The sequence below is a fragment of the Musca domestica genome, unplaced genomic scaffold, assembly GCF_030504385.1.
Source record: "Musca domestica strain aabys unplaced genomic scaffold, Musca_domestica.polishedcontigs.V.1.1 3, whole genome shotgun sequence".
Lineage (NCBI taxonomy): Eukaryota > Metazoa > Arthropoda > Insecta > Diptera > Muscidae > Musca > Musca domestica.
The window spans coordinates 30,558,646-30,581,116 of record NW_026712299.1 but is presented as its reverse complement, the minus strand read 5'-3'; the positions used below and the strand labels follow the sequence as shown (position 1 = coordinate 30,581,116).

Sequence of the window (22,471 nt, the reverse complement as noted above, 5' to 3'; positions counted from 1 at the left end):
CTATACGATATCGTGGACTTATATAAACAATACTCTTCCATGGGTAAGGTATTTAGAAAGAACTTCTTGTGGGGAATTTCAGACAATTCAATAGAAACATGCCCCAAATAATCAAAATACCGAATATCGGGGGGTACCATTGTATGGGGCTATACGATATCGTGGACTTATATAAACAATGCTTTTCCATGGGGTAAAGTACTTAGAAATAACATCTTTTGTGGATTTTCAGACAATTCCATTGAAAATGTTGGCTACAATCATCTAAATACCGAATAATCAGGGACAACGTTAAATGGGGGCTGTATGATATCGTGGACCGATATAGCCCATCTTCGAACTTGACCAGCCTGCAGACAAAAGACTGATCTGTGCAAAATTTTAGCTTCTTATCTTAATTCGTTTTGGACTCTAGCGTGATTATAACAGATGGACAGACGGACAGGGCTAAATAGTCTTAGCATTTACCGCTGACCAAGAATATAATCACTTTGTAGGTCTAAAATTATTATCTCGATGAGTTACATACTATGTATGGTAGAGGGTATAAAAATAGTAGATCTTTAGAGATTGTAAACCATTACGAATACCAACGATATTAATGTTTCTCGAGCATTTCTAAATTGAAAAAATCTCCCCGAGGACGCTCATTTCATTTATCCCCTTCTAATTTGTAATAGCTTACACTTTACATACGCTCTTTAAACATTTACTAATGCAGACTGCTTACAAAATCAATATTGGCACTGGCGAAAAGGAAGTAATCACTCAATTTCTAATAAACTTTAATTTACATTTCCCTCCCACTTTTCCGTACACCCGCCGGGGGATACGTTTAAGTACTTTAAATGTTCAACATGTCGAACTGGTAGTTGAAAAGATTAATTGAACTTGCCTTGTGCAGACTCTGCGTCAGGTTGGCAGGAAGGAGAAGAGGTCCACACAAAACAAAGCAAAATGTATGTACACAGGTTGTAATACAAAATTTTGCTGCAGTCAAACATTGTTTAGCAGCAGTCACACACCAATGGTTTTGCATCGAACTTACACACACACAAACTCACACCATCCAAAAAGAAATACATTTATAAACATTTGATTTACTTTTCACTTTGCACTGCAGCAGCAGACAGTTAAAAGAGATATTTTACTGGCGCAGTTTTTAAAACTTATTTTTCAATTTTCTACATTTTTCTGATTGTTGTGTTTTCTGTTGTTGTTTATTTTTAGATTCCCTGGCACGTGCCCAAGTCAATGTTGAAGCCAACACAGCCGTCCTCAATGAGGGTGATCACACGGAACTGTTGTGTCGTTATGCCCATCACTCAATCACCTATTGTCGAATCGAAATCCCTGGAGAGTCGAAAGTATGCAATTTATCGCCCGATTGGAATAAAAACGCCCGGCTTTGAGTACTTTGGACGCGGGCCTGACCAATGGTGAATGTGGTGTTAAAATTGCCCATGTAAAGGCGGTCATATGGTCAGGTCAAGTGTAATTGGGTGTCCAGGGTGAGGAGTTGTCGGGCACAATTGATTTGGTTGTGGCATGTAAGTAATTGATTTTCTTGGAGTTTTATTTGGGGGAGTTAATTTTATCTTCATGCGTTTTATCTTCTGCAGTACTCCCAAACAACCCCTGGTCGAGTTGATTACCAAGCCAGACAATGAAGGCTATTTCAGTGAAGGTGTAACATTCCAAGCCCGTTGTATAGTGGCCGATGGTCGCCCTTATGGAAACATCACTTGGTATTTGGATGATGAACCAGCCAACAAACATCTCAGCGAAATGGATTATGTTACCTCAGTCCCCACCAGCAATGGCCTGGAATTGACCACCACCATTCAGGGTATCAGCTGGATTTTGGGACCCGAAGATAATAACCGTAAATTGGTGTGCCGTTCCCATCATCAAACTGATCGCGATAGTTTGCCACCCCAGGAGGGTTCCTATCATCTTTTGGTGCGCTGTAAGTACACGTCCATCTCGAATGGCCTTGAAACCCCTTGAAAGCTGATATCAGCTCTATTTCCATCTTCCATTTTTTTTTCCAGATGCCCCTCTACCCCAAGAAGATATCTCTGTCTATGGCCTTTATTTGGAACACACAGCCCTCATTAATCTGACCATTCGTGCAAATCCCGCCCCCATCATCGAATGGACCATTGACGGCGAAGTTGTACGCCAGAGCGAAAAAACTGGTCGTTTCTCGGCTTACGCACCTCAATACTTGGGACAAGACATGTACAATGTTACCTTATTGAGTGCTGGCCTAACATTGGAGGACACAACAAAGACCTATCAGATGAGAGCAACAATGCATTGGGCCACACCGATTACACAGTTCGCATTAGTTCATCGGCCACCCCGCCATCCCGTGGCTTGGAAATTGTGCCATTGTTGGCATTGTTGTTGCTGTAGCTGTTCTCATCTGATTGTTTTATTGGTTGTCTTTGCCCGTGCCACAGGAAGATGGTGTTTCGGAGGTAAGTGTTCGAATTGTTTCGCTAATATCCTCTTATTTGTTCTTTTGTGATTCATGTATTGAAATGTATGTTCTAACAAAAACAAAATTAGCTTAGTACTAAAACAAAATTTTAAATTTCATATAAAACATCATTGTAGTTGTTTGAAGATTGATTTGAATCAATATTTTTTTGAAAAAAAAAAAAAATAACAACAAGTCATTGAAATGGCTCTTTAGGGAATCTCAATTTCTAGGGAATTTCAATCTAGTGGTAATACAAATGATAAATATTTTTTTAATCACCCTGAAACAGGTTATTCGTATCAATGGATTTTCCAAATTTTACCTCAAATTTGAAAGTATGTAGTTGTCATTTTTGAAGTGCTGAAAGTGTCCCCAATGCTTACTCCCTTTTTGTGGGTATTGTGTTTCGATTCTAATACACTGTGCGACAAAATTCAACTTTTTCAATAAATAGGTGGGAAATCCATCAGGTTATGAAAATAGAGCTAAAGAGAAGAAGACCCGTGTATTGGGGTTTTGAAAGGAAAAATTACTAGCGTAGAGGGGCAATTACTAGGGTAGAGGGCATTTACCAGGGTAGAGGGGGCAATTTACCCCTCTAGAGAACTTTTGGAAATTTTCGTATTAAGATTCCTCGAAATACGTGCACTCCTGATACAAACGGGAAATATTGTGTTTGAAATTATCCGATAATTCCAAAAACTGCAACAAAGTCAAACGACATAATTTTTACATTTAAAAAAAAATATTGAATGAAAGCCAAAAATGTCGGAAATAGCATCAAATTTTAGAATAAGTTTAGATTTGTTCGAATTGGTCACTTTTGACACGAATTATGGCCTTTAAACGGCCAATGAAACCGTCACACGCTGCCCGAATGTTGCTCTGCGGTATTTTGACCCATTCCCGGCGAAGCACTTGCTTGAGGTGATCGACACTTTGGTATTTTTTAGTGCCAACCTTGCTTTCCAAAATACTCCAGACACAATAGTCCAACGGATTGGTATCCGGAGATTTTGGTGGCCATTGTGAGCTGGAAACGAACCTCATTTTGTAACCATTCTTAGGTGGCGCGTGCTGAGTGCGATGGTGCTGAGTCCTGTTGTTGTCCAAGGCTTTAATACACCCTCCAGAATATTTCCGCGATAATATTCGGAATTTATTCTGGTGCCACGGTCGATTAATACGAGCGGAGAGCGATCGTAGGCTGTTACGGCGGCCCACACCATCACCATGGCCGGCGCATGAGTTCTGGTGGTCAACCGAATGTGCACATTTTCAGCTGACCTTTTTGGCAAGTAAACACGAAAAAGTTCACGACTTTCGGCCAAGCGAAGTAACTCTTCAGCTCTTTTGAGTCTATTTTCTTTCTGTTGCGGTGTAAGTTCTTGCACTTTTTGGTATTTCAATGGCTTTACCCCGAGCTCATTTTTCAATATTTGCCGAATGGAATATTGCGATGTGTTCAGCTCATGGGCCATTTTTCGGCCACTGCGACGCGGGTTTCGATCAAGTCGCTTCTTTACTTTTCGAACCATTTCAGCTGATGTTGCTGTTTTCTTCCGTCCACTTCCTTGACGTGGGGCTACGCTACTAGTATCACGGTAACGAGCGATGGTACGAGACACAAAATATATATACACATTTAAATGCTGGAGTGCTCTAACGATAGCCACTTATGTTTTTCAAGTCAAAACGAACCTCATCGAAATATCGGCTTAAACCACCAAGTCTCTTTGAACCAAATCCATTTGAAGACATTTGGAGTCGATCTAGCGATGTCCGTCCGTCTGTCTGTGTGGCTGGTACGCACGATAACTCTCGAATAGAGAATTCGATTTGGTCCAAACATTGTAATATTATTATAAATTTCGGAGGTGGACAAAATCGGTCCAGTGCTTCTGGTACCTCCCCCACAAAACGTCGAAATTTCCAAAAAAAAAAAAATATATTTTACTGCACAGAAAGAGAAAGTATAATCTGATTTGCTTTAACTTTGCAAATCCTAATATTACATCAGTTCTAGGTCAGGTGCGAAAATGGAGAATATCGGTTCACACCATCAAGTACCTCCCCCACAAAGGGTCAACATTTTGAATAATTATAACTCTTATAAAATGTGATGTATATATTTTTTTAACCCACGGTCTGGTGTGAAGGAGGTCCACTCCTCCTGGTACCTTCCCCCCAGAGGGTTAACATTTTGAATATTCATGAAGCTCATAAAACACGAAATTACTATCCGATTCCATTCAGGCTTGGCACATCCCAGCATTTCTATCAACCCAAGATCTGTTATAAAGATGATAGAGATCGGACCATTCCTTCAGGAACCTCCCCCAAATCTCAAATAACTAAAACGATTATAAAATCCGAAATAAACATCCGGTTTTCTTCATATTTCACACACCCCATCATTTCTACTAACACAAAATCTGCTGTGAAGATGGGATATATCGGTCTAGGCCTTCTTTTATCTCCCCCACGGAGGGTCAAACTTTTGAATATCCATGAAGTGCATAAAATGCGGAATGGGCAATATTGGCCCATTCCTTCAGTATTTACTCCATGGAGAGCCAACAATTTGAATACTCGTACAGAAGTCAAAATATATTTCAATAATCGAACATTGGCTGAGGGTATACATCTTTCGGCAAAACGGACGTTTTAACTTGTTGTAACAAATTAAGTTCCAACATTCAGTCGAGGTTTTAATTTTGAGATTTTTCTTGAGAGTCCCTATTGTTGTAAAATTTAACGAAAAATGCTCTCAAAGCGTTATATTCACACTCACAAATGCTCTGAAATCTGATTTGCTCGGTCCTAACATCAATCTCATTTTCTTTTATACACATAAATATTTCAATCCCTGAACATTAGACTAACAACTTCTATTAATTAGCATTTCACAATAAGTCCCTCATTAGGCTCTATTGCCATTTACACACACTGCATATGTATGTATATAGCATTGTCATGGCACTTGTTGCTTACAACATTATTGTCCTTAAGATTTTCCCTGCAACAGTGTTATAATACAATTTCTTGTTCTCGTCTTCTCCGCCGGAGAAGGATGTGCAATTCCTCTCGAAGAAAAGCGAAGAAAATCGGATTTTAATTAAATTTTCAAAGTTTATAACATGACTGCAAACAAAAGCCAAAGATCCTTACCGGTAATACATATCAGCATTTTTGCTTCCTTTTGTGATTCACTTTCTTCGGCTGTTTCAGGATTTTATGTGTGTGTGTGCGTGTGTGCAGACACCATAAATGAGAAGATTATGGTAAAAGATTTTTCCCACAAGGAAATTATGCATACATCATGTGTTATATTCTTTACACGTATGTGTGTACATATGTATGTGGTGTAAGTATGTATGTCTCTGCAGATGTTTTAATTATGACTGGTATACATGTATACAGTGAAACCTCCAATTATTTGATATTAGGACCTTAATATTTTTGGAAAATCAGAATACTGTAAATTTTGGTCGAAAATAATGAACAATGAGTTATTCCATTAAATGCCTTAAAGAACATATAACATAAATATTTTAACATAACATTTGTTATTGATTACCATGTAATGAGTAAAAAAGCGCATAGCGTGTGTGTCCAACTAAAATACTTAGGCTTGTGTATATGAAGCTAATTTTGGCCGGGCGGGACTTTTTATACCCTACACCATTTGGGATCAATTTGGCAATTTTCAAAAAATAAAATCCTTTAAAAATTCTGTTAAAGTCTCAAAAATACCGAAGATAGCTGATATATTGGGATAGATAAGAAGACGTGGACCTGCATAGGCAACTATTGTCATAAGCCGTTCTCACGTGTCATAAGCTGTAGTATCCATTACGAACTTCAAACACCATATTTGAAACAATTCCGGTTAATAATGTCGCTAAAATCATGATTTCCACAGACGAACAAACCGACGGACATCGTTAAATCGACATAGAATTTCATGCTGATCAAGAAAATATATTCTTTGTGGGGTCTAAAACGTATATTTCGAGGTGTGACAAACGTAATATACGGAATAACAAACGTAATATACACTCCATACTATTGTGGAGGATATAAAAGGCAGATAAGTTCGACCGGGCCGAACATTTTATACCCTTCACCATTTGGAAGGAACTTGAAAAATTAAAAAAAAATCTGTCGAAAAATACCGCTCAACTGAAAACCGTTATATGGGGGCTTTACAAAGACGTGGACCTGCATAGCCAATATTCCGTCATAGGTTTTAGTACCCATTACGAATTTCAAATACGAAATTTGTTACGATCCTGGTTAATAATGTCCCCAAATTTATCAAAATATTAAATATCGGGAGGTATCATTATGTGGGAGCTATACGAAGACATGGACGTTGGTAGACAATTCTCTTCCAAGAGGTAAAGTACTCAGAAGAAACCCCTTGAGTGGATTTTCAGACAATTCCATTGAAAAATTTGGCTACAATCATGAATATACAGAATATCGGGGGGGTGGGGTTACCGTTATTACCGGGATTATACGATATCGGGGACCTTCTAGGGGGGAAAGTGCTCAGCACGAACTCCTTGTGTAGAATTTCCGACGATTCCATAAAAAATGTGACTATAATCAGCAAAATACCGAATGTCGGGAGGTGCCGTTATATGGGGGCTATATGTTATCGTGGACCTATATAGACGCTTCTCTACCAGCGGGTAGTGTACTCAGAAGGAACCCCTTGTATAGAATTTCAGACAATTCCATTAAAAAATGTGGCTAAAATCGTCAAAATAAGGAATATATGGGGGTACCGTTGTGTGGCGGCTTTATGATATCGCGGACCTATATAGACAAATCTTTCGAGGGGGTAATATACTCACAAGGAACTCCTTTTGTGGATTTTTAGACAATTCTATAGAAAAATTGGCTGCAATAATAAAAATACCGAATATCCGTATGTGGGGATGTGCCGTTATGTGGGGGATATACGATATCGGCATAAAATACTCAGAATAAACTCCTTGTATGGATTTTCAGACAATTCAGACATTGAAAAATATGGCAAAAATCATTAAAATACCGAATATCGGGAAGCACCGTTAAATGGGTCTTACGATACCGTCCACCGATATAGCCCATCTTCGAACTTGATCTGGCTGCAGACAAGATACTGATCTGCTCTTGCAACCAACGGACAGACGGACAGTGCTAAACCGTCTTTGAGATTTACGCTGATCACGAATAATTATACTTTTTTAGCTCTAAAGTAATTATTTCAATGAGTTACAAACGGAATGACGAACTTAATATACCCTCCATACTATATATGGTGGAAGGTATAAAAACGCCAGAAAATTGCATGTAACATGTCCTTGTAAAAAAATAAGTTAGTAGGCAGTAGCTACAACTGTCAATAATTGTTTTTTTTTTTTTTTTGGTTAATAACTCTGTGGTTACAAATCTTGCATCGATTTTGTCCTGGTAGTTGAACAACCAAATTTACTTCGTTAATGTGAAACCCCTTACTACGTTATTTTATTCGAAGTACATGACGAACGTCGATGAGAAAATTTTTCAAAAAAAAAATAAATAAATAATAATCATTATCATCCCAAGATAGATCTTAAATATTTTTTATCTTCAAAGTATAATGTTTCATATTCTGCATGTATGGACACATTTGAATCCATTTTAGAATATCGTAGAATTTTGCAATAAAATTCTTAACAACTTTTCGGCGATAAATTGCCTACTTTCATGCTGCATTTGTTGCAGTTGGTTTTACTGTATATATGTATGGATGTACATTGTGTTAAGGTCTTTGTTGTATATAAATTTTCAAAAAAAAAATATTCTTAAATGTAAAGTTACTGCAACTTTAAGCTACAAATGAATTTGAGTGTTTTATGTTGAAACAACGCAATATGCATGGATTTGCACACTTAAGATTTTCTCAAAGTCAGAATCCCCAGATATATTTAAAGACAAAGGAAAAAACATAGCTTAATAGTTATTCCGTAATGAATGTAATTCATCAGGGGATCTTAAAATATAAATGAAATAAGTATCAGTTCAGAGCAAAAACACTGATTCAATTTTTTTTAATTCTTGCAAATTAATTGTTCAGCTTCGATACAATACTGATGGGTGAAGGTAATCATTTAGTTTTTATGTTGTAAAGTTTTATGAATGACTTTTACTTTTGCAAAAAATCGCAAAGTCGTTAAACAATGTATTTTTATCTTTCGATCGATTCTCATGCCAGCACTAAAGTATGCTACAATTTGAAATTATTTGTTGGCAATACGATTCTGAAAATTTTAAAATTCAACTCTTCCTATTCAGCAAAGATTTTTGATTTGCTGTAAATAAACGAAAATCGACTTCGAGCTTGCCAAAAAGTTCTTATTGAGAAATTTTGATTAACATTTATTCAGACCATATATCTAAGGGTCTCTAGTCAGCTTTACTTACAGTGAGTTATCGCTAGTCAGTTTCGCATTTTTAAGGTTGCAAAACGAACAACAGTACCGAATCCTCCAGGCCTCTTATTTTAGATGATTTTATTCAGGAATACGTGAAAAGCAAGAAAAAGTTCGTCTAATCGATATTGTAGAGTATAGAGGGTGAGATAAAAAAAAAACTGCAACAAAGACAAACGCCATCATTTTAAATTTTTTTTTTTTAATTTCATTGAATAAAAGCAAAAATTGTCGGAAATAGCATCAAATTTTAGAATAAGTTTAGATTTGTTCGAATTGGTCACCTTTGCCACCAATTATGGCCTTCAAATGGCCAATGAAACCGGCACACTCTGCCCGAATGTTGCTCTGCGGTATCTTGGACCATTCCCGGCGAAGCGCTTGCTTGAGGTGATCGACACTTTGGTATTTTTGAGTGCCAACCTTCCTTTCCAAAATACTCCAGACACAAAAGTGTAACGGATTGGTATCCGCAGATTTTGGTGGCCATTGTGCGCTAGAAATGAAGCGAGGAACCTCATTTTTTAACCATTCTTGGGTGGCGCGTGCTGAGTGCGATGGTGCTTAGTCCTGTTGGAAAGTTCAAGGTCTGCGGCCAAAATGTTTGCGTGTCCATGGCTTTAATGCACCTTCCTGAATATTTTCGCTATATATATATTTCGGCATTTATTCTGATGCCACGGTCGATTAATACGAGCGGGTAGCACCAATCGGCTGTTATTGCGGCCCACGCCATCACCATGGCCGGCGCTTGAGTTCTGGTGGCCAACCGAAGGTGCACATTTTCAGCTGACCTGTCACTGGAATAATATAAACAGCCGTCGGACGAGTGGCTTAGAAATGACAGCAGTCTGAAGTTGGTTGCAGTTTTTTCATCTCACCCCGAATAAGCAAGTATCCAAATGGAACGAAATTTTCAATAAAAAAAATTCTGTTAACAATTCTGTTAAAATCTTATGAATGCAGAATATAGAGAGTTACCATACTTCGGCATTTTTAGTCCTTTGAACTTTAAATTATAATTATAATAGCGTTTATAGCGTAGCGTATATGATTGAATTCTCTCATAAAAACTTTTAATTGTTATGCGGAGCTCTACTAAATTAGCAAAGTGGTGTAGGGCCCCGCCCGACTTTAAGACTTTCTTTACTGTTTTTTTTTTTTTTTTTTTTTTTTTTTTTTTTTTTTTTTTTTTTTTTTTTTTTTTTTGGTGGGGGGCATACCTAAACGTGTACCTATATGGCCTATTTTCAATGCAAAAAGTCCTGCAGACTAAACACACATTTGAGTAAAATTTTTTTCATCCTACTTCAATTCGTTCAGATTCTAGAGTTATTTCCACAGACGGACACACGGACGAACGGACCGACATCGCTGAATCGACATGGAATTTTATGATGATCATGAATATATCTGCTTTGTGGGGTCTTAAATATATATCTCGAGGTGTTACAAACGAAATGACAAACTAAATATATGAAGTGTATCCACTACGGTGGAGGCTATAAAACGCGATCTTTTTGTGTGGCAAACCCTGATATTTTATGCTAGCAAGCTGCATTATAAAGGAAAATACGTAGAAAATTTTTAGAAAAAAGGTTGGGACTTGTCTCAATTTTTTGTTTTTATACCCTCCACCATACTATGGAGGGTATATTAACTTTGTCATTCCGTTTGTAACTCATCGAAATAATGATCTTAGACCCAACAAAGTATATATACAGGGTTGCCCATATTCGACGGACCCATCTGGCAACGCCATAACTTTTGACAGAGATGTCACATCGCTTAATGACATACCGCGTTTGAAGCGTCAGTCCAAGCAGATTTTTACCATGTACCAATACACGCCACGCGAGCGCTCTGAAATAGTTGAAATTTACATTCAACAGAAGTCAATTGTGAAAAAAAAATTGAGAAGTGCGCGTTCTAAGAACACCATTAAGCGTTTATACGAAAAATTTTCGACTGGTAAGGCTCTTTCTAATCCGAAGAGGCCATATAAAAGTCGACCAAGGCGATCGGCCTAGAATATCGCTGCCGTACGAGCCAGTGTTGAGAGGTCCCCAAGAACATCCCAAAAACGCCGTTCTCAGCAGTTGGGCATGGCTCGGTCCACTTTACAACGGACTATTCGCATTGATTTGCATTTGTTCCCGTACAAAATTCAATTGACGCAAAGAATGTTGCCTGCAGGCAAGCCTCGTCGATTGGAACGGGCCCAAAGGTCCGTCGAATATGGGCAACCCTGTATTCTTGATCAGCGTAAAATTCTAAGACGATTTAGCCATGTCCGTCTGTCTGCCTGTGTGTCTGTCTGTTGTCATTTCGAACGAATTGAGATAGAAGGCTAAAATTTTGCACATGTGTTTATTTTGCCAGTAGGCAGGTTAAGTTCGTGAATGGGCCATGTAGGTCAACGTCTTCATATAGCCCCCATATAACGGTACCTCCCGATATTCGGTATTTTGATGATTTTAGCGACATTATTCACCAGAATTGTTTCAAATTTGGTGTTTGAAGTTCGAAATGGATACTACAGCCTAAGGCAGAAAATTGTCTATACAGGTCCACGTCTTCGTATAGCCCCCATATAACGGTACCTCCTGACGTTCTGTATTTTGATGATTTTAGCGACATTATTCACGGGAATTGTTTCATATTTGGCATTTGAAATTCGAAATGGATACTACAGACTATGACAGAAAATTGTCTGTGCAGGTCCACGTCTTCGTATAGCCCCTATATAACTGTTCCTCCCTATATTCGGTATTTTGACGAGTTTAGGTACAATACATACCGATATTGTTTGAGATATCGTATTTAAACTTCGTAATGGATGTTACAGCCTCTGACAGGAAATTGTCTGGCTGGTCCAGGTCTTAACATAGCTCCGATATAACGGTACATTATTCACCGTATTTCAAGTTATAGAATTTGAATATGGTAATGGCTTATGACACACAATACCTTTGTAGGTCCACTTCGTGTAGACCCCAATTAAACGGCTATATTCAGTATTTTTAAAATTTAAACATAATTTTTTGAGGATTTTATTTTTTGAAAATTTCCAAAATCCATTCCAAATGATAGAGGATATTAAAAGTTCGGCCCGGCCGAACTTACTCTTTATACCCTACAACACTATGTGTTGGGGGTATTATAAGTTTGATTGGGCCAAAAATTATGTAACACCACTAAATATTGAATTCCCACATAGGAAAGTATATATGGATTTTCCTGTCTCGCCGAGCTGAGTCGATCTAGCTATGTATGTCCGTCCGTCCGTCTGTCCGTCTGTCCATGTTAATTTGTAATCACTCTACAGGTCGCAATTATGGCCCGATCTTCACGAAACTTAAAACGTAGGTGGGGTTAAGGTCAGAATAGAACCCTATTTCTTTTAGAGAGGATTGTATAATATTTAGGGGTTGAAATGGACCAAAAACTGAAAAATTTTCTGATTTTGCAGTTGCTCTACAGGTCACAATTATAGACCAATCGATGCGGAATTTCGCATGTAGCTAGAGTTTAGGGCGGGGAAGAAGCCTACCAATTTGGGTGGTCATCGGATAATATTTAGCGGGTAAAAAAGACCATATCTTTTTTGTTGAAAAAATTCAACATTTTTCATTAAACCGCGAATATTTTAAGTCCCGGCGAAATCACAAAGACATGACAAGGTTACTTCTGATCTTTTCATTGATGTTAAGATCCAACAAATCGGATATATAGCAAAACATGTGCGATATATATGTCTATCAAAGAAGATATGCTTGAAAGATCTCATATATTTCGAGAACGGCTGAACTGATTTCGACAGTTCTCATTAATTCTTTCTTGGCAGGAAAGAAAAAACGTCAAAAAATCGCATAAAAATATCTCTCTAAAGATGAAAATATTGATTTTGTAACTTTTTCTCATATTTTTTTAATTTTGTCATATTTTTGGCATATTTTCATTATACCCTACAACACTATGTGTTGGGGGTATTATAAGTTTGATTGGGCCAAAAATTATGTAACACCACGAAATATTGATTTCCCACATAGGAAAGTATATATGGATCTTCCTATCTTGCCGAGCTGAGTCGATCTAGCTATGTATGTCCGTCCGTCCGTCTGTCCGTCTGTCCGTCTGTCCATGTTAATTTGTAATCACTCTACAGGTCGCAATTATGGCCCGATCCTCACGAAATTTAGAATGGAGGTGGGGCTAGGGTCAGAATAGAACCCTATTTCTTTTGGAGATGATCGCCAAATATTTAGGGGTTGAAATGGACCAAATACTGAAAAAATGTCGGATTTTGCAATAGCTATACAGGTCGCAATTATAGACCAATCGACGCGGAATTTCGCATGTAGCTAGAGTTTAAGGCGGGGAAGAAGTCTACCAATTTGGGTGGTCATCGGATAATATTTAGCGGGTAAAATAGACCATATCTTTCTTGTTGAAAAAATTCAAATTTTTTCATTAAACCGCGAATATTTTAAGTCCCGGGGAAATCACAAAGCCATGACAAGGTTACTTCTGATCTTTACATTAATGTTAAGATCCAAAAAATCGAATATATAGCAAACATATGCGATATATATGTCTATCAAAGAAGATATGCTTGAAAGATCTCATATATGTCGATAACGGCTGAACTGATTTCGACAGTTCTCATGAATTCAGAATGGCCTCTTGGCAGGAAAGAAAAAACCTCTAAAAAATCACATAAAAATATATCTCTAAAGATGAAAATATTGATTTTGTAAAATTTTCTCATATTTTTTAAATTTTGTCATATTTTTGGCATATTTTCATTTTGAATTAAACATTTGGTAATATTTCTACAGCTAACAGAACTAAGTAGTTAGGATATCAGAATATCATATACAGATCGCATTTATGGCCCGATCCTTACGAAATTTTGCATGGGGATAAGATGAGGATCAGAATAGAAGCCAACTCTTTTTGGTGATATTTAGGGGTTGAAATGGACCAAAAACTGCAAAATTGTCAGCATGTCGTTATTATCGCCCGGTCCTCACGCACATTTGAATGGGGGATACCGGACATTGCATATTCATATTCATCACATATTCAATGTGTGAAGGAGTTTGCAAACTTGTAGACAAAATACGAAAATGTCCATTCCAGTGACTTTTTGGAGAATTCACAAATACAGGAAAGACGCACTTCTGGCTATTTCGTTAACGCTGATTTCGTTGAAGAATATAGTCAAATGTCTAAAACGCATCTATATGAGATAATAGATGCGTTTTAGTCAAAAACCAATAATAAATGTTAATATTTTGCCACTTCTGAGAGATTATAGGTCTTTGGGAAATATTGGTTCCAGATCTAGGAAGACCATTTAAGTGCAACATCTACCAATAAATTGGAAATGAGCAAATTAGTTTAAGCTGCTATTATTCGAAAATTAGAGAACAAAACCTGATGGTCTTCTTTTATTATTTGTCACAATATCTTGTAGAATTCTTTCGAGTATCTCGCCTATATAAACTGTATCGTTTATTATAGTGTTGTAGGGTATTCAACGGTCGGCCCCGCTCGACTGTAGCCTTTGCTTACTTGTTTTGAATTAAACATTTGGGAATATTTCTACAGCTAACAAAACTAAGTAGTTAGGATATCAGTATATCATATACAGATCGCATTTATGGCCCGATCCTTACGAAATTTTGCATGGGGATAAGATGAGGGTCAGAATAGAAGCCTACTCTTTTTGGAGATGATCGCCATATATTTAGGGGTTGAAATGGACCGAAACTGCAAAATTGTCAGCAGGTCGTAATTATCGCCCGGTCCTCACGCACATTTGAATGGGGGTTACCGGACATTGCAAAAGCCAAGCAATTTTGGATGGCCATCCAAAAATATTCAATGTGTGAAGAAGTTTGCCAACTTTTGTAGACAAAATAGGAAAATGTCCATTCCAGTGACTTTTTGTAGAATTCACAAATACAGGAAAGACACACTTCTGAATATTTCGTTAATGCTGATTTCGTTGAAGAATATAGTCAAATGTCTGTATTTCATATAGATGCGTTTCAGTCAAAAACCAATAATAAATGTTAATTTTTTGCCACTTCTGAGAGATATAGGTCTTTGGGAAATATTGGTTCCAGATCTAGGAAGACCATTTACGCGCAACATCTACCAATAAATTGGAAATGAGCAAATTAGTTTAAGTTGCTATTATTCGAAAATTAGAGAACGATACCTGATGGTTTTCTTTTATTATTTGTCACAATATCTTGTGGAATTCTTTCGAGTATCTCGCCTATATATACTGTATCGTTTATTATAGTGTTGCAGGGTATTTAACGGTCGGCCCCGCTCGACGGTAGCCTTTGCTTACTTGTTTTTACTTGTTCTCATTCGAATTGCAAAATTTTCTGTCTCATTGTTGGTCGCACGAACTTGTATGAAACAGACAGCTTTAAGTCATTTTTAAAAACCCTCAGAAACGTAACTTTATGTTCATCCGACAATATCATTCAGATCAAAAGTTTAAATTAAATTAATGCAATTATTAAATTCTATGTCGTTATATATCATTTAGTTTATATTACTAATTGAAGATACATCCCAACAAAATGCCATACATTTCCATTTCACATCAAATAACCAAATTTGCACATCTCTTAAAATTCCATTTAAATTTTAAGTCATTTTTGCATGATGCACCAACATTTGTTTAGAAAAAATAAAACTTCTTAAATATTGATTATATTTGTTGGAATATTGTGAAAATACATTTAAGAAAAAAAAACAACAACAACAACAACAAATGAAAATACGAAAAAACAAACAAGAGCTAACATGACATTTTGAGTTGCAAACGCAAGAACAAACGAAAAAACGTGACGCTTGGTTTTCTAATTGGCAATAGGGCAATTTTAACCTACAATTTGATAAACAAATAAAATTTTATTGGTTTTTGGTGTAAGCGAGAGAAAAAAACAAACTAAATTTCTACTAACAATAAAATGAATTTGAAATTTTAGTTTACCAAAAAAAATTATAAATGGTTTTAGGTTTTGGCTTTGCTTTCTTTGCTTTTATTATTTTTTTTTAGTTATTTTTGTTTTGGTAGAAGTTTGTAGTTTGAAAACGAAAACACATTCTATGGTGCTTTACTTTGCTTTTAAGTTTCATTTTCATTGCTATTTTTTTATGGTCTGTACTCTAAGTTTTCTTATTTTCCCATTCTGATTTTCTTTGGTTTTGCTTTGAATTATTTTTTTTTTGTACATTTGTTCTTTCTACCAATTCGAGACAAAACGGAAGCTAAATGTTAGTTCTTGTTCTTTTTCTTTTTTCTTTTGTTGTTGTTGCAGGAGCCACCCTAAACACTGACATTGGTCCCGATTCTGAAGCCCAAATCAATCCCCACCTCAATGAAGATTTCGATGGTCGTGAATTCAATAACGGCGAAGAAAACATCGACACCACACACCAGACATCGGAGGAGCCCACACCTCCCGTCACCGATAAATTGGATTCACAAAAGAAGGCTGATCTCAAGAATAACAGCAACAAAACGGCGACGGCCACCAATGGCAATGGACATGCCAATCCGGCCGAAAATAAAACAAATACTTCTGTCTAAGAAACAGGATTGAAAATCTAAAGGGCACAAACACAAATGCACACTCACACACACACAAAATTCCTTAAACGAGGCATTATAAAACAGAAAATAGACAACGACTTTAAGAAATTGTGAAAAAACAATTTATTTCTTCCACTATTATTTATATATATATATATATTTTTTAAAAAATTTCGGCATTACATGACATTAAAAGTTTTCGTTTGCGTCCAGTTGAAAAAAAATCCTTCAAGGATTTAATTTTCTCTTTTTTTTTTAACAATTTTTTCAAAATCTTCCAAAATTGTTCATAAGTAAAAAGGCACATTTTGAAACATGCACAAATTTTCAATTTAGTTTATTTAAAAAGTTTTTTTTTTTTTTTCAAAAATAAATTGTTATTTCGGTAATTTACAACAAAAAATATACGTAACATCCTTGATAAAAAGAATATGATTTAAGAAAATTTAGCGAGAAAAACAAACGTACGTAATATTTGAAAAATCTCAATTTCATTATTAAAAAAAAACTGGAATTTAGAAAAAAAAATACATTTTACTTTTAAATTTATATCCTTTGATTGTCCCTTTCAAATGCTTTCAAAACAAAATTGTATAAGGCAGTTCTATTATTATTAAATATCTAATCCTTCTCGTTCTGCCCTTCCATGACAGCTACAAGCATACAGAAAAAAAATCAATTATTTTGAAAAAAACGTCGTTAATAAAAAAGCGTCTATTCGAAATTATCCCCACTCCGAAGGGGTCAGCAACACCACCTCCCCAAAAATCGAAGTATAAAAAATATGGTAGTATATCTCTTTGACCTGCTCTCTATTGAACTCTCACCTCATCCACAATTTAAACGGTATTCAGATAGAAATAAAGTTTTAGCTGTTTTTCATCACAAAATTTTCATCTTGGCGTTTCCATGTCCGATGGAGTCTGCAACACCACCTTCGCTTCAGTAGAGAAAAATCTCTTTTTAGGACAACTGAAGTCGAGCAAAAACCGAAATATGAAAAATATGTTTTTTCTCTTTGACCTGCTCTCCATTGAACTCTCCATTCATTCACAAATTAATCGGTACTTGGTTCGGAATAAAGTTTTCCCAAAATTCCCATACCGTATTTCGAGAATCAAAATAAAGTTATTCCCGATTTTTTTCAATTTTGTACAAACCGATATTATGTTCAACATTAGCTGGATCTTATATTTAGGATATATCGGTTTAATTCTTCTGATACCATTCACATAAATATATTACATTTGTTCGCAATTGGGTAGTACCAGGTTCCCATCATTATGTCTTTGTGAATTTGCTTGTAACATGGAGAAGGAAGCGAGATAGAACCATAGATACTTATAAGGATCTTCATAGAACCACTTTCTAAGTCGATTCAGTCAGTCCGTCTGTCCATGTATATTTGTGAAAAAAGCAGGTCGCATTTTTTATCCGATTGAGATAAAATTTCCCAAAAAAAATATGTTTGGCCCAAGCACGAAACCTATTGAAACTGAGGAGATTCGGTTCAAATTTAGATATAGCTCCAATATTTATCATCAATCGATTTCGGACTAATTATGCACCTAAATTTTGGTACATCCGACCAAATTCAATCTAGAAGCAAGTATATCAAATTTGGAGAAAATCGGTTCAGATATAGCTATAGCTCCCATATATGTGTTTCATCCGATTTGGGGTTTTCAGTCCCTCGCATGCGTAATATGCACTCCACAAGAATGATATTCGGTATCAAATAACTTATGGAGCTTAAAAATACCTTTGTCAAAATTTATCGAGATTGGATCAGATTAGAATATAGCTTCTATATATATATATATATATATCTTTATCCGATTTCAGTTTTTTTTGTGTACCAAACGGCTAATATCAGCTTAATTTTTTTTTGAATTTTGGAATTCCGCTTCAAATCATCCTAGAAACAAGTATTTCAAATTTCGGTTCAGATATAGTTCTAGCTCCCTTGTGTATGTTTTATCCAATTTGGGATTTTAGGTCCCTAACATGCGTAATATGCACTCCACAATAATAATATTTAGATCATTATCAGATACAGCTCAGAAATATGTCTTTAAAATGTTATCCAGATTGGTCCAAATTTGGATATAGCTGCCATATATATCTTTACCCGATTTAAAGATTTTTTGTGCACCAAAGTGCTAATATCAGCTCAAATAGACTGAATTTTGGCACTTCCGACAGAATTCGGTATATCTATTGCTCCAATAAATATTTTTTATAGAATACTTATCGAAGTCATACCATGCAATATACGGCAATGTTATGTGGTACAAAAGCCTCCATCAAATTTTTTGATATTCAGAGTTGCATATAATTCCCAAATTGTGACTACCCTAAAGCCATGAAACGCATTCAAATAATGTTCTCAGTTGGTATGATTTACTTCACATAAATTCCCAATATAAACTTTTTTTACGGGAGCTCTACTAAACACGCATGGTGGTGTATAGTCGGGCCCGCCCGATTTTTGACCTTTCCCTTCTGGACCTCTTTCCGAATTTGGAGTACAGAGTAAAATTCAATCGAATTTCACAACAATATTAAAAGCCTGTTTGCTACTACACAAACACACCAGGTTTCACTCTTAGAGTACTCTTACTCTATTTTGAAAATTTTGACTCTCACTCTCATTTTTCGAACAGGAATATTTAAGGGCGTAAAGGGCTCTTACTATTTTAGTACTTCCTCTCGCGAGTATTTCTCACTCGCGAGCAAAATCGATATATATTTGTCTCCCAAATAACTAGGCCAACAATTTTTTTTTTTTTTATAATTTTCAATAGACAAATTTTATTAACGACTTTGTTTTCAATTGTAAACGATTTTTCTCAAACTGTGTGCACTACGACATGTATAAAAACACACAAACTCGAATATGTTTTGTTTTTATTATTTTATATATATTTTTATATTATTATGTTTTTTATTAATTTTTTACGATTGTGAATGCCGTAAGAAAATTAATAAATAAAAAAACGATGAATAATTTAATAAACTATATAATAATTAAACAAATACTATACCTAAGTGTAGTATATAATTTAAAGTTCATACAAATAATATATATATTTTTTTCGTAATGATAAGGCAATTAATTTATAAGTCAGTCAATTTTCGTAAATTGCTTTTCTCAGATCAGAGTCGAATATATGGGAACGATAATCTCAAAAAAATCATAATTTTTTATATTTACACACACACACACACATACATATGTTTTCCATAACTTTGTAAAAAATAAAAACATTATCCACACATACTTAAATGTATTGTTTTTTAACCGTCCTGTTTCTCATGATTTTATATTATTGTGTAATACCACCACTAAGCAATTAACTTTTTTTATACAATTTATACATATATAAATATATTTTAAATAAATCTAAAAAAAAAACAAAAACAAATTGCAATTGTACTTTACTATAAAAATTGTACTTAAAACTATAAAATATTTAATAGGAATTTGTATGAGTTTTTTTACGCAAAACAAAACTTTTGTATTCTTTTATTTGTTTACTTAAATCTAATGATTGAATGTACTTACATAGATAGATGTGTCGCAGGACCATATATTTTCTTTCCAAATTTGTATACAAATCTTAACAAAATAAAAAAAAAACAAAAAGAGAAGTAATAGAAAGTTAAGCTTATTATAAATATTGTATTTTTAATTTTTTTTTTCCAAAATAAAGAATTATAATAAAACAAAATGAAAAGGTTTTCTTCTTTTTTATATTTAAGTAAAAAAAAACAATCATTCCTCATCACCCGCCTTTAATCTTTCTCGACTAATCTCTACTAACTAAATTCACACACATGTAAATATTGAATTGCTGCGGAACATCATTAAATGAGTATTTATGCAATGGACCTATAGAAAACACAAAAAATTTCAAGCAACATGTCCTTGTTAAAATTATTGATCGGTTGTCCCATTTTTATACCCTACAACACTATGTATAGGGGGTATTATAAGTTTCGCATGAGATTTTTTTCAATTTGACTTCCATTATTGAATTATACACTTTGTAATATTGTTTGCGTCCTGCAACAGTACGTGTGATCTGTATTATATACAGGTCGCAATTTTCGTCCAATCCTCACAAAAATGTTCATGGTGATAGGTTTAAGGTCAGAATAGAAGCCTATTGTTTTTGAAGATGTTCTCGAAATATTTATTTTTTTAGGTTAGGAGCAGAGAATTTTTTGATTGCCATCAGATTATAATATTAATATAATTTATTTTGGGGGTAAAATAGACCACAACAAAATCTCCGAATCCGACCAAAATGGGTTTGGAGCTAAAAAGAAGGATGTAATAATAACAAAACCTTTAATTACATTATACATTCCGTTTTCATTGAAAATCAAGGAACAAAACTTTACATATATTTGAAAATACGAAAGACGGTAAAAACGAAGGAGGCGGGAATAAGCAGGAAGTAAACAATGACATTTCACTTAAATTTGATAATATATAAACTCTACAAGAACTAAATTAGTGCCATTGGCCCCATGGAAATGAGATTTTATTTTGACTTTAGCTGAAAGTCTATATCTATTATTTGATGCTCATTGTTCATTGTCCAATTGTTTTTCCCCTCAAAACAATCATTGATCTTATTCAAAGATTGGTTTTTAACCCTGGTTAAAATTATCGCCGAAAAAATAGCTGCGGGTTAAATGGGTGATTTTAAAAATGTTTTTCTATTTATTTATAAATTTATCTTCTAGAAGTTTATGCTTATAGAGCACAATTTAAAGTCTTTTATAGAGGTCGATTTTTTAAAGTTATCGGAACGTAAACAACTCATAAAATTCAGAAAAATTCATTAAATCTTTTTTTGATACTACTTTTATGATTGATACCACTGTCCATCTTTGAAGAAGTACGGTAACACGAAAAGCGATTGAGCTGTTTAATCCAGTGTTGCCATTAAGATAATAGCTAAAAACTTATGCATTCAAAACTCTACATTTACAAAGTACAAATAAGTGTTCCATACGTAATTTTTGCCTTTTTGGGGTATAAAAGATTTTTTTAGTTTTTTCAAAATGGTTTTTCTAAATTTGTGATCAGTTTTTATACCCTCCACCATTCTATGGAGGGTATATTAGCTTTGTCATTCCGTCGTAACTCCTCAAACGCTCTAACTATCTTTCGAACGAAAATTTTGTATCTTGCTAGTAGGCAGGTTTTGTTCGTAAATGGGCCATGCCGGTCCACATTTTCGTATAGGACACATATAACGGTACCTACCTTTATTCAGTATTTCGATGATTTTAGTGACATTATTCAACCGAATTGTTTCAAAATTGGTATTGGTATAATGGGTACTACAGCCTATGCCTGAAAAATTTCGTATGCAGGTCCACGTCTTCGTATAGCCCCCATATAAAGGTACCTACTTTTATTCGGTATTTTGATGATATTAGCGACATTATTCACCGGAATTGTTTCCAATTTCGTATTCAAAGTTCGTAACGGGTAGTACACCTTATGAGAAAAAATTTCGTATGCAGTTCCACATCTTCGAATAGCCCCCATATAACGGTATCTCCCTTTTTTCGGTATTTTGATGATTTTAGCGACAAATTTTAAACTTCGTATTTGAAGATCTTGCTGGGTATTACAGCCTATAACAAAAAATTGCCTTTGCAGGTCCACGTCTTTGTATAACCCCCGTATAAAGGTCATCATTTAAACATCACTTTACGGAATTTTTTGAAAATTTGTATGTTCCTTCCAAATAGTGGAGGGTATTAAAAGTTTGGAACTTAGCCACTGTTTTACTTGTTTAATATCCACTCTAATTCTCAGGTTATTTACATAAATCTGCTAACTTGTAAGAATCTGCCGCA

At 35.2% G+C, this 22,471-nt stretch overlaps 1 pseudogene; it reads left to right on the top strand.

Annotated features, from left to right (window-relative positions):
• Positions 1-39: 39 nt before the first annotated feature.
• Positions 40-22,471, top strand: part of LOC131800440 (fasciclin-3-like) — a 53,181-nt pseudogene continuing 30,749 nt past the window's right edge.